Source organism: Hydra vulgaris, chromosome 01, assembly GCF_038396675.1.
Source record: "Hydra vulgaris chromosome 01, alternate assembly HydraT2T_AEP".
Taxonomy (NCBI): domain Eukaryota; kingdom Metazoa; phylum Cnidaria; class Hydrozoa; order Anthoathecata; family Hydridae; genus Hydra; species Hydra vulgaris.
Window position 1 is genome coordinate 3,568,975 of NC_088920.1, and position 17,875 is coordinate 3,586,849.

Consider the following 17,875-nt stretch of genomic DNA (forward strand, 5'->3'; position numbering starts at 1 on the left):
TATAAATATATATATATATATTTATATATATATATATATATATATATATATATATATATATATATATATATATATATATATATATATAAATTATGTTAGTGTATTCTACAAATAGAGTTCTCAATGTTCTTAAAGAATGGAGCAACAATAAATTAGTATGAACACTTTTTCAATTTTCTTTGTCAGCTTGTTTCTCCAGCTTGATGGAAAAACAAGCTGACAATATATATATATATATATATATATATATATATATATATATATATATATATATATATATATATATATATATATATATATATATATATATATATATATGTATATTTATCCATATATATATATATGTAAATTATGTTAATGTATTTTACAAATAGAGTGCTCAATGTTCTTAGAGAACAGAGGAATAATAAATTAGTAAAAAACACTTATCTAACTTTTATCTTCTACTATTACTAGAGTTCAGGAAGAGAACTCTTCCTGAACTTTTCCTGATGATCCAGCAATGGTGAAACTTAAAGTAGAAGATAAAAGTTAGATAAGTGTTTTTTCTAATTTATATAATATATATATATATATATATATATATATATATATATATATATATATATATTTATTTATTTATTTATACATATATATATATATATATATATATATATATATATATATATATATATATATATATATATATTATATATATATATATATATATATATAAACATATATAAGTATATATATATATATATATATATCTGTTTCTCTGTGTGTTTGTGTGTGTGTGTGTGTGTACTTATATATACTTTCGTATGTAAAATTATTTATTTAAATAATATATTTAGTATGACTAATAATGGGAATAAATCAATCATCATTAGAAAACCTTCATTCCAACAAGTATCTTGGTCAATTTATTGGAACTCAGCAAATTTTACGAGAAGATATGTTTTGGAATGAGTTTACACAATTCTCTTCGTTATCACTTTTTACAAGTTATTTTAAAATTGTGTATTTGTCAAAATTTTCTTATTCTCTTTATATAAATATATAGGGGAAAGTGGTGTAGCTTGGAGGTGAGTGTACCTTGGAGCCACGTCAATTGTGCTGCCATCTTGAGTGATAAATTCAAACTGAAATTTGTTGTTGCAATAAAAATAAAAGTATGTTTCCGGTACCAAAAAGTTTTTTTAGAGCGCATTCTTTTTTTTCTACAACTGTAAGTATAAACTTTGCTTTAAAACTGATTATCAAAAATTTTTAAACATGTTTTCAGCTGCATTTATGCATGCTTAAAACTGCTTAACTCCTAACCAATAAACATATGGTAGCAGTTTTGTAAAAACTGTGGTAGCGGTGTACCTTGGAGGTAGCTAATGTTGTGTACCCTGGTAAAATCAAGGTACAAATTTGCATGATTTTGTAAATACTATTATAAGTAATATTTGTTATGAAAGTATTTTTTTAATGTAATATATTGTGATTATTTTTCAATGTAATATATTGTGCAAGATATTGTTAATTATAATATTTTTTTGTTTATTAAGTATTTCTTTAGTATAATATGATAGAATTTCTTTAGTATAAATTAATAAAGATTATAGAAAATTGTTTTATATTTATTAAAAAATGATCAATCTTATTAAATTTATTAAAAAATGATCAGTCAATTACTTCATACATTGTTCTACTTTCTAACCAACTGTTTCAGCCTAAACCAAAAGAATCAAGCAAGATATTTTTGTCAATACTTCATAGTAAATGGTAAGTTAGGAAAAGCTTTTCATAGTTGCCATAATAATAATTATTGAGTTTTATATTATTTTATATATTTTATTATTTTTTATATTACTCATTTTTAGCTCCTTTTTAAAAATAATATATTTATCTTTAATGGCTTTCTAATTTATCTTGTTGAGTTTTTGTAGTATTAATTCTATATTTGTTTTTCTCACACACTTTGTAAATATCTTTACTCAATATATATACATTTGCAAATACCCCCGAGGGTATAATAAACATTATGAACGTTATATACAATGTAATAAATGACACACCCACAACGTTCCTTCTGTCGTAATACAACAATAGTTTATATATATACAGTTATTTACACTAATTACAACACCCCTTGATCTCTAGATCACAAAGTCCGCATACTTATTCGGAAACCTCTGCACTCGCGTCGATCTTCGGAGATTTAGGTTATCCGCGATGGGTTCTTCCGATTCTCTGATAGACAAGTCAGCTACAATGGGAGCAGGACGGACGTCAGACATGTGTCTCGGCAATCCATTGATTTCTACCGAAACTCCTCGTCCTTCATCTGAGACTCTTCCTCTGTTCCATTCGCTTGTGCATTTTGAGTCAGGTGGTTTTACAAATACTTCTTGTCCTTGTGTATAGTTGTGGAGAACTTTCGCGTTAGTTTCGGCAGAAATTGTGTGTGGTTTCCACTCGTTGGAAAATATAGCTTTGTAGCGATGTTTCCTCGCCAATTTTTCTGGGAGCTATGTTATACGAATATACCATTTTTAACGGGTCGTTGCCACTTCTGGCTGCCATGCGCTTGATTGTGCGATGATGACGTTCAACAATTCCATTTCCAGATGGCCTGTAAGCGCAACGATACAAGATGGACACTCCCCAATCTGCGCATAATTCACCAACGAGTTTTCAGCGAAAAGTCTTGCTGTTGTCAAGTAGAACTTGCCACGGAGGTCCTCTTTCTCGGAATATTTCTTTTAAATGGAAGCACACTGTTGTTTCTTTCTCGTTCTGTAGCCTTCTCCAAATTGCAAACTTGCTCCTTTTTCCACAGTCAATAATAGACAAATAAATCTCTGATTTGTAGTGGGTTATGTCGATAACCAAACGATGCCAGCTCTTTCCAACTTCAAGATTTCCTTCTTCCCATCTAATCGGCGCAGGATCCACCGATAAACATCTTTCGCAACTTTTCACGACTGATTCAACGTCTTTTCTGCAAACTTTCTCCTTCGGATATGTTTGTTTCATCAAATAAAGTGTTCGATTGACTCCAAAGTGATGAAGATTATGAAACGACTTCACGTCAGGCGGTACAATGTTTGCTGTCATTGCAGAATGGTTTGCATGCAGCCAGTTCTGTGGTACCCTCGTAAGAGCATCGGCTTTGTTTTCTGCTGACTTTACCAGGAAAAGTTTTAATTTTATATTGCACTCCTTCACCAGGTCTTCAATTAGCGACAACCAACGACGGACAAGTGGTTCTCCAAGACCGTGTACTCGAATGGGTTTGTCACCGACAGTTAAGGAGCTCAACCAACCGACAACAGTAGCCGAATCACACTTTATGTTAATACGTTCGAATCCCCATTTTGTTGCTAGATTAATTCCTTTTATCACGGCTTCTAACTCTGCAAGATTAATGTGAGCCGTATCATCTTGTTTCCTTAGCCACGAACAGTCTTCTACTATTTCCCCAGCCACTTCCAAAACTATGCCAACAGCTAAACTGCTTGCATCGCACCACACTGTTGCTTCAGAAATATTTTTGACGTTCCATGACCCATGAACGGGATCTTCCTTTGTAAGTCTTTCATTCAAACTGCTTACTAATTTAACAACTCGTTCGTTCACCAAAGAGTCCCATCCACAACTACTCGAAACTCTTTTTAGATAGCTGCACGAAGGGCGCAGCCAATTTGCTATTGGAAAATGTCCGGTCAGCTGTCCGCACCAAGAAAAGATTTGCCGACGTGTCATTTTTCCTTCCGGAACTTTGGGTATGTTGTCACGTTTCCAACGGACTTGGTTGCATTGTTTGTACACTCGCAATCCAAGCACACGACCACCGACAAGTTTTTCTGGCAACTTAGAATCCAAGCCATATTTTTTCAAGAGTTCTTGAACTCTGCAACTTGACACTATGTTGTTATTGACAATGATATCATCAATAAATGAATCTGTCCCAGACTTGACAAATTTATCTAAGGATAATACCTTTTTTAAGATTTTAGTCATTATTCTGGGCGCCACATTTAAACCAAAACCCAATCTTGTTAGACAGTAACGCTGCCCTTCATATTCCACAACTTGATATTTCCATAATGCTTCGTCGACACGAATTTGCAGGTACGCTTTCTTTAAGTCGATTATCTCAAGATTTTTGCCCAACTTTCTCCAGTTGCGAAGTTTGGTACTGCAAACATCGCCATCTGCAGTATGACTGGATACAAATTGATTCAACTCCCGGTAGTCCATCACCGGACGTATTTTTAACTTATTTCGTTGAGTTACTGCCATCAATGGAATGATGCCATTACATCTCCCTTCAAATGGTTTCAGCCATCCCTGTGCTATCCATTCACTTATTTCCATTGCGTATTCACTTTTAACGTCCTCAGAGATATGATAGTTTGGAATTTTGTTAGTTAAAGTTGGTGGTTCCATCAGCCATTTCCAAGACACGCTCCAACTGCCATTTTTGAATTCTGCTACGAAGTCTTTATCAATCAGCTTTAGAATAGTAGACGATGATACTTCACTCGTTTTTTCTTGAGAAACAGCAGTAGCACCGATAGTTAGTTGTTCCACATTGAAGTTTATGGTTTCGCCATCTTTTTCATCTCCCGACTTGGACACCTCCAAGCAGTGGTATTGCGTCCATACTAAGTAGCATTTGATATTCGGGAACAATGTCTGCCACCAGGCATTCCAAATCGATGGTGGTATCATTTATAGAAAGATTGACAACAATCTGGTGTTTTATTTCAATTGAGTTTCCATTCATCATAACAACCTTTTCTCTTGCGAGTTTGACATTTTTTGCGTTTACAATTTCCCGACTTAAAATGGGTTTGGAGCATCCAGTATCCAACAATGCTTTTATTTTTCTTCCATTAACATATACGCAGAGAGTTGGTGGTTTTAAATTTTGTGGGAAGCCGCTCGCACAAAAACGGGTGGCTTCCCTTCCACGTTTTTTGAGTTCGTACACTTTTTATAGCAGTGCAGGGCCAGGTGATTGTCCATTCCACACACAAAGCACCTCTTCTTGTCAATTTCTTCGCTACAATTTCGACTGATATGTCCATCCTCGCCGCAACGGTAGCAAGTTATGGTCTTTCTTCCGCGTCCTTGAGGAACCTGCCTTGGACTGATGGCAACAGGATTCACGCAACTAACAAAACATGATTCTTTACGACATAAAATTACCAAACTTCTTGATTTTTCAGCGATCTGGTACAGCGACATTGTTGATATTGAGCATGCGGTTTGCAGCTGTTTTCTTGCTTCGTCAGGTAACCCAAGAATGAATGTGCACCTTATCCACTCTTCGCTTACGTGAGTTGATATTAGCTTGCTCAGCCTCGTTAATTCTGCGAGATATACGTCAACAGACTCGTTCTCTTTAAGACGGCGATTTACGAATTCTTCGTATGCTGTTAGCGGTGAAGCAGAGAAGGCAGTAGTCAGTGCATTTTTCACTTCTGTGTAGTCTTCTTTTATTTCATCACTAAGACCTTGATAAATGGCAAACGCTCCGCCAGAGAGAAATAATGGGAGCACCACATGCAACTCGTCAACTTTTTGAAGTTTTGCAACCAGTTCCAATTTTTGTATCCATTCTGAAAACTCACCCGAACCATCGTATTGCGACACCAAATCTGCAAACTTTATCACTATACTCATTACCGAAATAGCTTGTAATATTAATTCTATATTTGTTTTTCTCACACACTTTGTAAATATCTTTACTCAATATATATACATTTGCAAATACCCCCGAGGGTATAATAAACATTATGAACGTTATATACAATGTAATAATTGACACACCCACAACGTTCCTACTGTCGCAATACAACAATAGTTTATATATATACAGCTATTTACACTAATTACAGTTTTAAATATTGATTATTAAATCAGTGGACTTTAAAAATTAAATATATTATATCCTGATAAGTTTTTTAATTAAATTTTGTTGTTAAATAGCTGTTTGCTATTATAGTGGAGATAAGTATTATAAAAGAGATTAGCTGAGGTAAAAAAAGTGCGCAATAAAAACTACAACAAAAAACTAGCATTTTACATTATTGGTTCCACACTTTGGGTCAAATATATTTATAGTGTGTTTTCAAAAATGTTTTTCACCTCTTGTTAAATCACATGATGATAGAAGTTCTGGCTTGATTTGGCTTTAAGTCAATGTATTAAGTTCGTTTTGGATTGGTACAAGCATAATATGATAATGATGTGAATGTTGTGCCTAAAACAGCCAACTGTCCAGAGTTCAGAGTTAATAATAAGTTAATAATAAAGACAATCATTAAATAAGAAAATAAACAAAGTTAGGCAGAAATATAAAAGATAAAATGAGGCAGAAAAACAAAAAATTTAAAATATGAATTTACCTCACAAGTTGAGCGCAGTACTACCAGGGGTGTAGTGTGGAAACTCAGAACTTCTTGCTTTAAAAGCAAGCACTCTACTGCTGCACTACATACAACATGTCTGGGAGGAATTATTTTAATCCCTGTTTTTGAAATGATGACCAAAGGGCAAGAAGTTATATCTACAGTAAATTCCTGTTAACTCGAATATTTGACGGAGCAATGAAAACTGTCGACTAAACGAATGTTCAACTTAAGCAAAGTAAAACAATTATTATTGCTTTCAAGGACCTATAGAAAATAGTTCGAGATAACAAAAGTTTGAGTTCGACTTATTGGGAATTTATGGGTATATGAGGATGATTTATTAATTTATAGATTTGATTGCATAACCACCAAAACTCATGAATATTTTAAATATTTTTACTGATTGGCAGTATGTAAGAATGTGTATAATTTTTATAAATAAATATTCTTTGATATAATATTTATAATTATCAAATTATTTGAATAAAAGGTTTTCAGTTATAAAAAAATTTATTAAATATAATATTTTATAGTTATACAGTTTTTTATTTTAATTTTTTTTTATTTTTCTAATAAAAAGATGTTATGATAATTTTATGCTTAAATATTCATGTTTACAAATTAATGAAAATTTTATGCTTAAATATTTTCATGTTTACAAATTTCTGATAATTTTATGCTTAAATATTTTTATGTTTACATATTTATGATAATTTTATGCTTAAATATTCATGTTTACAAATTTATGATAATTTTTTGCTCAAATATTCATGTTTACATATTTATGATAATTCTATGCTAAATATTAATGTTAATTAATTTTTTATATGATAGTTCTATGCTTTAAGTTTTGTTTAGTTCTGGAAATGCAATAACTGTTATTCAGAGCTGTTTACATAATTACATAAAAAATGATCCTCCTCCATCAGATTCCCAGAGTGTGGTCTCTTGGGCTGCTTGTAAGTGTAACTTTATTTTTTTTATTAAGGGTAAAAATTCAATCTTTCTTGTATGTCAATATTTGTTCTTTTTTTTTTTTTAAATTAAATGTATTCTATGTAATGTGCTTATCAGCATTGTTGCTTTCATCATCTTTTTCTGCGCTCTTATTTCTGCACTGCAATACATGCGGTAGTGGTGTAGTGGTAAAGTGCTCGCTTTATAAGCGAGAGGTTCCGAGTTCGATCCCCACCATGTCCCTGGTAGTACCGCGCTCAACTTGCTTCTCCGCGCAGCGGCCTTGTTTGTCAAGGTTCGTGTTTCAGATTTATAGAGTTGAGAGAGGGTTATAACCACTATTATGTAGCCTCCTCATTTGTAGTGGCCTTCTCGGTCTTGAGGAGGTGAATAAAATAAAAATAAAAAATAAAAAATTTGCACTGGCTAAACATGGTTCACAACACTTAGTTCTCTAATGTGGCTGTGTCTTCAAAATACCCAATCATATATATCTTATTTCCTTAACTAAACCTTTTCATCCTGTCTGTAATTTCCTCCCTGTTTCTACTTTTATCTTTACTTTTTTCTCCTGAAGCTTCTTTTTACATGCTACTACCTACCGGATGCCCTAACCACCTTAATCTTTCCTGGTGCCCCTAACCACCTTAGTTTTCCCTGATGCACCCTATTTGATACACTCATACTTCACATTTAAATAAAACATTTTACTTATAAAAAATAAGTCTGAAGAAAGATCTGTCTGTGATGATTGCTTTGTTTCTGATTTTTTATTCTCACATGACTCATCCAATTTTTTTTTTTTTTTTTTTGTCATTAGAAAAAGTTGCTCTCATTTAAATGTGTTCTTAGTACAAAATTAAAACTAAAGGTGTTTGTGTATGTGTTTGTATTTGTTACTATATTTGCTCTGAATATATATATATATATATATATATATATATATATATAAATATATATATTGATATATATATATATATATATATATATATATATATATATATATATATATATATATATAAATATACAGGCGCTCTCAGAGGGGGGGCCAAACGGGCCATTTGGCCTAGTCCTCGACCTAAATAGGGGCCTCCAAATTTTTTCGGAAATTTAATAGATTTTTATTAAATTGTGATAACATGAGCAATTACATAAAATTTTAATCAATGTTGAGACAATATTTTAATATACTTAATTAGTTGATTATTAATACACATAATTATTATTTTAATTAAATTATTTGTATTGTATTAAGTTTGTTCTGATATTTATTTTAATTCAGTCGTTAATAATTGTTGTTTGCAGTAAGATCGAAAACTTTTAAAACTAATGTCATTGCTAAATTTAAACATGAAGAGAAAATTTGAAAGTGGTGCATCCAAAAGGCGAAAAAGACAAAAAATTGAAGAAGAAACAAAGAGCCTAAAGTCAATAACATCATTTCTAAGACCACTGGAAAATCAAGCCAACCCAACACACGGTAAATCAGATATTGAAATATCCGGAACTACATCTTCTGAAAAACTTGTGTCTCTGAATCTGGAATTACAGATTTAGAAAGCTTGGAATCAAATTGTGAAAATTCATTGATTCACCAAAGCAACAGTCAGCAGAGGGAAACAAATTCGCAAGCCATCTCAAATGATAATTGCATCTCTGATTCTGAAATTTCATATTCAGAAAGTTTGGACCAAAAATGTGAATCAGATTGTTCTAATATATCAAAATTGATTGTGTCTGACATTGGCACTGTTGACAAACGAAATATTACTCAAATGCAAGAAAGTTTCCAAACAAACTTTTTAATTCCAAACAATATTCCACGAGATTCTTATAATCACGCCTTTCCTACTCGTCTGAGATCAAAAATTCTTCCCAATGGTGAGATATGCACAAGAGATTGGCTTTGCTGGAGTGATGTGCAACAGTCATTCTATTGTGCACCCTGCTTTCTTTTGAACCAAAGCGATTCCATCTTTTGTTCAAACCAAAATTATTGAAGAGATTCAAAACACCAAATATTTTTCAATTGTTGTTGATGCAACACCAGACTGCTCTCACAAGGAGCAAACAACTTTCATTATCCGTTATATAAAAATTGATGGATCTAAATTTTCCATTGAAGAACGATTTCTCTATTTTGACGATTACTAAAAAAAACTGGAAAAGAAATTGCAGCAAGGATTCTTCACGTTCTAACTTTGTTGAACATAGATTTTAAACTGTGTACTGCTCAGGCATACGACAATGGTCCAAACATGGCTGGAAAATACAAAAGTGTGCAAGCAGTTTTGCTAGAAGAAAACCCAAACTGTATGTTTGCCAGCTGTGGAAATCACACTTTAAACCTTGTTGGTGTTGACTGTGCTAAATCATGCAAAGAAGCAATTCTTTACTTTGGAATTGTGCAGCAAATGTACAATTTCTTCAGCAGTAGTTCACAAAGGTGGGAAATTCTCAAGCAACATGTACCTGCTTCACTACATGGTATTTCCAAGACCCGATGGTCAGCAAGGATTGAAGCAGTAAAACCAGTTGCCCGTCACTTGAATTCACTGAGAACAGCTTTAAAAGAGCTGCAATCTCTCAATCTCACATCAGCTCAGTCAGAACTTCAGTCCATTCAAAAGTATTTGTCAAAATTTGAATGCATTGTAATGTCATCTTTATGGATGAAGCTCCTCACAATGATTCACCAAACCAATCTTATAATTGAGGCAAGAAATGCAACTCTAGATGTTGAAATGGAAAACATTAAAAATCTCATGGACAGCATTCAACAGATTCGTGAAAAATGGGATGCTGTTCTGAGTGAGTCAAAATTAATTGCAATGAATATTGACATTTCACCAGAATTTTCTACCACTCGAAAGTTGAAAACACAATTTAATTCAGAACAGCGCTATAAAATCAATGTATTTTATGTAATAATCGGCTCTATTCTAGCAGGTCTTAAACGTCGATTTGAGTCGCAACAACAAATTTGTAGTATTTTTGGATTTCTTTGGCACTTCAACAAGATGAGCAATGAAGAACTACTCAGTGCCACAACAAACTTTCAAAAAAAGTACCACAAGGAAATACTGTCTGATATTTCTGATGAGATAATCTTTCTGAAACAAATTTACCCCACAAACTTTACATCAGATTGCAAACCAAAAGAATTGTTTCAAGAAATATTAGAACTTGGACTGTCTGGTGTTTTTCCTAACATATCAATTGCTTTGCGAATTTTTATCAGTTTGCCTGTCTCAGTGGCTTCAGGAGAAAGGTCTTTCAATGTTTTGAAACAAGTAAAGAACTATCACCGTTCAACCATGGGACAAGAACGCTTGAATGGACTTGCAATGTTGAATATTAACTGTGATATTGCAAGAAAACTCGATTTTTCAACAGTTGTCAGTGCATTTGCAAAAGCAAAAGCAAGAAAAGCATTTTTAAAATAAAAATTATTACTAATTTGCTGTTTTTTTATTTATTATGCAATGGCAGTTATTTTATGGTAAGGGCCTCAAAATTTGTAAATGGCCCGGGGCTCACTCAGTCTCTGAAAGGGCCTGTATATATATATATATATATATATATATATATATATATATATATATATATATATATATATATATATATATATATATATATATATATATATATATATATATATATATAATATATATTGCGAAAATTTTAGATAAAAATACCAATGGGTTCCAGAGATATCGTCACTTGAAATAATGCTGACTCAGCATTTTAGTGATTTTCTGAAGCAACTACAAAGCAACTTTGACATACAGTATCTTCATAATGGCTTGGGGAAGTTTCCTAAAGTCTGGTACTCTAATAGATTTTAACTTGAGGAATCCAAAAAAAGCACCCTCAAGACTCGATTATCTCAAGAAATGCCTCATTTGTCCAATTTTGTTCAAAATTATTGACTTGTAAATTAGTGATGGAGGTAAAATAAAGACTGTGGCCCAAAATCCCGAGTAAAAAGTTTAATTATGTATCATTATTTCATCTTAGGTCTACTGAAAAAAATTAGATTCATCAATTGTCTCTCTAATACATTATCAAAATTTGCATTTAAAAATGGTGTCTTTTTAGAAAAATTTAAATTTTGTAACAATAGCATTTAAAATATTTTGTAAAACATTTATTTGAATAAAACATCAAATAGTGTTATTTATTGACTAGTTTAGGATATTTATAGTCATGGGCCAAGGAAGACGCCCTCCCCTCCCACGGGAGGCCCCTACGCCGCCCCCCCTCCCCCATCTCCCTAGATTTTTTTTAATTTTTTTTTTTTTACATAAAATGAATAAATGATAGTTGATTGTTAAAATACATTTTGAAAACATATTATTTCAGTTTAAGTTTGACAAACAGTTTATTTGCGTTACTTCAAATCGATAAATACTTACCTCTTATTTCAAAGATCTTTTTACGATTTTAAGTCATAAATTTAAAACCAAAGATATTAAAACGTTTTTAAAACATTTTGACAATCAATATCTTTATGTAGTTTTAGACTAATATAGTCATTGACATAATAAGATGGGAGTGATTTGTGATTTATTTAAACCCCTACCCTTCTCAGCCTACAATTTAAGAATTTGAAAAAAATAAAAGACATTTTAAATGTAAAATAGGTAAATAAAATAAAAACAAAATTGTTTTAAACAAAATTAATTTTTTTTTGTAACCAACAGTTTATATTCTTCAAATCTAAATCAGATATGTTGTATGTACGACCTGATATTGTTTGCGGTGTAGAAATTAGGCATATAACTTCAGAATTGAGCACCCAACACTCATCAGTTCTCATTGGCCAAAAGAAGTTTTTACCTGGTCCATGTGGATGCATGAATCTGACTTTTATATCAAGCTCACTTACATCTTCAGCAATCCCTACCCACCAAAATCCATCATAAAAACTTGCAATATAATCCATTTTTTTAATATTTAATGAAATATCTACATAATGTTTGCTTTTTGGAATGATATCAAATATTTCAGTGCATGCATCAGTAATCATTTTTTTATAACTTATAGTCTTTGGAGCAATTGGAATGAAATGATGATACATCCTTGTGCCAGGAACTGTTCTTCACCTAAATATCTTTTTTCTAATTGTGCTCGTGTTTGATCAATTTCTTCTTTTGAAAATAACTTAAAATAAATTCCATTTATCTTGGCTTTACAAAAGGAGTACATTAAATTAACATCTAAAATCTGCCCAGTAGTTATTTGTTTTAGACTTTCTTGACATACTACTCTTTTAACAGTCCCACCAATACCATCACAGGGGGATTTACCATGACTGGTAGCAAAAAATACCCATTCAGCATTTAAATCAAAGTCTTTACTGTGATGACAAAGATTAATAAAATTTTTAAAATTTTTAAATTGTGCTGCACAACCATCGGAAAAGTATTTCACACTTGATACATCAGGTAGATTTTCTTTGATATATCTGGTTGTATCTTCCTGAGTCTTGTAAATAAATCCTGTGTCATGATCAGCATCTTCTGAAAGGTAACAAAAAGATTTATGTTTGAGAAGTTTGTTCTCTATAAAATAAAGTACAATTGTATAAAGTGAGCATTGGCTTTTGCCCAGTGATAACTTTGAACCTCATCCTGAACAACATATTGATAGTTTTCAGCAAAATCTCCTAAAATTAAGCATTCGTTTTGGTTAAGATTTTCTTTACAGTTTTTTAAGTATCTACTTTGTGTTTTTGCAATATATGAATGAGTGGTAAGGTTGTCAATGCTGTCACATAATAAATCATTAAATTCATCTAGTGGCAATGACTGTGAAAGTAGTGTTGTACGATCGGTACTCTGCCATTGCTTAAATACTACATCTTCTTCATGCTCATGGTCCATAAACTCCTGCACTAAAAAACTTTTTAACACTTCAATACCAGGGCATTGGTTACATCGATGCAACATACATTCTGCATTTTCAAGAGAGCAAACAATCAATGCCATGAAATCTTTATAACTTTTATTCCACCTAATGGCATCAATGAGAAATTTTGTATTTTGGTGATGTATGCAAACACATACATTGTGGGTACCTGACGCATTAGTTGTAATACACCATTTAGGTTTAAGAGTACAAAATTTTGACAAACTGACTTTGACGTTAGGGTAGTCTTTTTTAAATGCAACATGTAATTCATTAAGATTGAGTAGCAATAATCTTTTTTTGAACATGTTGGTTTTTCTTAACACTTACATTCCTTGCATCATTCTTGAAAATGCATCACTTTGATAAAAGTTAATCACTAAGTTAACTGTTTCTGGTGAAAGTGGGTTTCCAGTTTTTTTTCCGGGTAATGATAGAATTCCATTCTCATTTTTAACTTTTCTTGCTGTTCGAACAAGATACTCAGACACTTCAAAGTAGCTTAATATCTTTTTACGTGTCCATGATTTTGGTGCGAGTGTTAGCATTTGCACCTTATGGCAATAAGAGTCAGTCTCTGAAATTTTATTTTTTATTTCATACATTAAAATGTCTAGATCATGGTCATTGTTAATGTTGTTGTTTAAAATGGGGCTTTTTATTTCTGTTGTTAAAAAATTTTCTTTAATATTATATGCTAATGAGACCATTTTTGCAACTCTGTCAATAGTGTTCTCAAACTTTTGTTTTGCTACAGGCAATTTGCTGTGTTTTGAAAGACTTTTTAGTTTGACTGGTGAAATTCCAAGCAATTCTATAGTGGTATCTAACTTAATTTTATTCTCACTTTTGGATTCCTATTCCTCCTGTGAATTTAAATCTTCATCAGTTTCTATTGCTTTTTTGTAACATTTACTGCAGAATTTCCAACCTGGGGTTACATAAACATTATTTTTTTGCAAATAGTTTGCCAGGTCTATGGAAATCTTTATATTACCTAAACAACAAATTTAGTTTTACGTGGTTAAAATAACTGAAACTATCAAACATTTGATAAATAATAAATTGTTTTCTTTTAATTTCCATATCAATTCTGTTGTAAATAAGTTAAGATTACCTTTTATAGCAATTTTTTTACTTTCCTTGTGTGTTCCAAAAGGATTGCAACACTGTAATTTTTCTCTCAAAATATTTTCCATAGAATTGCTCATGATAACAACATATAATTCTTATTGAACTATATTTTTCCTTTAAATTTGCTTGCCATATTATTTCTTCTTGTTTTTTCACAAGGAAGATCTTTAAATTGAACAAAACCTTGTTTTCTTGAAAATCCAGTTTTGTAGCAATGAATGTTAAGACTTTTTCCAATGTCACATTTCTCCATATTAATTATTTTTATTATTTATTACCTAACAAAATAATATAAAAACTATAAAATTAAAAGTAATTCTTTAAGAAAATACAAACAAGAAAATACCTTTTAAAAGAACAAAACAAAACTTATGTTTGTTTTTTATATCAAAGGAGGTTTTAAGTCACCAATTTAAAATAATGAAATTTTTTTTTTTTCAAAATTAAAATTAAATTGTATGTTTTTGCATTATTTATTCATTTTATCAAAAAAAAAAAAAAAAAAAAAAAAATCTAGGGAGATTGGGGGAGGGGCGTAGGGGCCTCCCATGGGAGGGGAGGGTATCTCCCTTGGCCCATGACTATAAATGTCCTAAACTAGTCAATAAATGACACTATTTGATGTTTTATTCAAATAAATGTTTTACAAAATATTTTAATTGCTTTTGTTACAAAATTTAAATTTTTCTAAAAAGACACTATTTTTAAATGCAAATTTTGATCACGTATTAGAGAGACAATTGATGAATCTAATTTTTTTCAGTAGACCTAAGATGAAATAATGATATACAATTAAACTTTTTACTCGGGATTTTGGGCCACAGTCTTCATTTTACCTCCAAAAATCACTAATTTACAAGTCAATAATTTTGAACAAAATTGGATAAATGAGGCATTTCTTGAGATAATCGAGTCTTAAGAGTGCTATTTTTAGATTTCTCAAGTTAAAATCTATTAGAGTACCAAATTTTAGGAAATTTCCCCAAGCCATTATGAAGATACTGTATGTCAAAGTTGCTTTGTAGTCACTTCAGAAAATCACTAAAATGCTGAGTCAGCATTATTTCAAGTGACGATATCTCTAGAACCCATTGGTATTTTTAACTAAAATTTTCGCAGTTATTATTTTTTTGTTATGGACTGCAAGTGGTGTAAATATAAACAAATTCTGAGACGTAAGGGTGTCATGGTCTGGATGATTTCATATATTTTTACCCGTAAGGGAGTTAGTGATGAAGTTAACAAAATATAGTATTCAAAATTATACTACAGTTATACTAAATTATACTTCTTCACATAAAACATTTTTTTTCCTTTAAAATTATCTTTTACGATACAATAAATTCAAATGTTTTTAAGTATGTCACGTTTACTTAGAAAAATGATTTAAAATTTTTTTAAAAATTAATTTTAGCTATTTTAGCTATATATTTTAAAATCAATTTGAGCTATTTTTTATTTTTGTTATTATTGTTATATTTTATTATTGTTGTTGTTGTTGCTGTTGTTACTGTTGCTACTGTTGCTGTTGTTGTTGTTGTTGTTGTTGTTATTGTTGTTGTTGTTGAAGGTGATGATGATGATGATGATGATGATGATGATGATGATGATGATGATGATGATGATGATGATGATGATGATGAGGATGATGATGAGGATGATAATGTTGATGATGATGATGATGATGATGATGATGATGATGATGATGATGATGATGATGATGATGATGATGATGATGATGATGATTTATTTAACTTCCAATAGTTTCAGTAACCTCATGGGCTGTATTTTTTTAAACTTTGTGTAAAATTCTTTTGAATGTTAAAAAAGCAGTTAAAAAATAAATGACTTTTTGGTCTAAAATGTAAAAAACAGGGTCCAAAATTTAAATTCAACAAGCTGCCTATTATCTTGAATAATTCTGCCATATAAAGGGAAGCATTGGTACCTCAGTATTTCTAGAGCTTCACACACTTTTTGATCAAATTTTTTGTTTCCATTTTAAGTGTTTTAACATTCTTCCACTTTAATTCTTCTGAGCAAAACTATGGGTGGCTATTTAGTAATATTTGTATAAATACAGTTTTTTCAATGAAAAAGTCAGCAAGAATGAGTGTTGATTGAACTAGATGCTCCTTTGAGCAGCAATCATGATATTATTTCCAGAAAAAAGAAAAAGATGCAAGTTTATGATGTTTATTATTGTGGAGTACCACAAGGGTTTATCTTCTATTGTTTTTCATATCTTTTAATTAATTCTTTTATTAAAGTCTTTGATGCTATAAAGTCTCAATGACACTCGAAGCTGATGACACTTTTACAACAATTTTTCTTACAAAAAACTAAAAAATTTCTTTAATGATTGGTTTATTGTTAATTAAAAGTTATCTTTTTTTTTACAAACCAAACATTATCAAATTAATTTAAATAACAAATTTAAATTTGTAATAACAAACTTGAAGCCTCGAAGTCTTTCGAAATAACAAACTTGAAGCCTCCAAGTCCTTCAAAATAACAAACTTGAAGCCTCAAAGTCTTTCGAAATAACAAACTTGAAGCCTCCAAGTCTTTCGAAATAACAAACTTGAAGCCTCCTAGTCTTTTGAAATAACAAACTTGAAGCCTCCAAGTCTTTCAAAATAACAAACTTGAAGCCTCCAAGTCTTACGAAATAACAAACTTGAAGCCTCCAAGTCTTTCAAAACAACAAACTTGGAGCCTCCAAGTCTTTCGAAATAACAAACTTGAAGCCTCCAAGTCTTTCGAAATAACAAACTTGAAGCCTCGAAGTCTTTCGAAATAACAAACTTGAAGCCTCCAAGTCTTTCGAAATAACAAACTTGGAGCCTCCAAGTCTTTCGAAATAACAAACTTGGAGCCTCCAAGTCTTTCGAAATAACAAACTTGAAGCCTCCAAGTCTTTCGAAATAACAAACTTGGAGCCTCCAAGTCATTCGAAATAACAAACTATCCAGCTATACTCTTTGATTTCAGATTCTATATAATCTGAAATTGAAGTAATTGATAGTAATATTAATTTATTTAGAGTGTTAAATTACTTTTATATGGGCTGAATAAAAAATTTACTCTTTGTAACTAAAGCTTTTGAAATAAAAATAAAATAAAAATTGTGTTTACAACAAACTGTTTTTAAAAACTTTTTTTTTTTTAAACAATGACTTTTTTTTTAGATGATACAACCACAAACAATGGCTGTTCATTTACTCTTAATTTCAATAGTCTGTTTTCAGCTTTAGCACGGTATTATTATATTTATTTTTTTAGTAATGTGATAGTAATAATAATATTTTTAATTTGCAAATGTCTCATATACTTTTCTTGCTATTTTATTGTAAAATACTATATTATGTAATAATATATTATAAAAACAAATTTTCATAAAAGTTTTTTATTTATAAAAGCACAATATTTATATTATTATATAAATTATATTCATATATATATTATAATAT

The 17,875-nt window shown here is 30.8% G+C and overlaps 1 long non-coding RNA gene across 1 annotated transcript; it reads left to right on the forward strand.

Annotated features, from left to right (window-relative positions):
- The first annotated feature begins 1,655 nt into the window (after window positions 1-1,655).
- LOC136074745 (uncharacterized) lies at window positions 1,656-17,612 on the forward strand. Its single transcript, XR_010635386.1, has 3 exons — window positions 1,656-1,755; window positions 7,257-7,357; window positions 17,594-17,612. It is a non-coding gene; the product is annotated as an uncharacterized LOC136074745 (long non-coding RNA).
- Window positions 17,613-17,875: the final 263 nt, after the last annotated feature.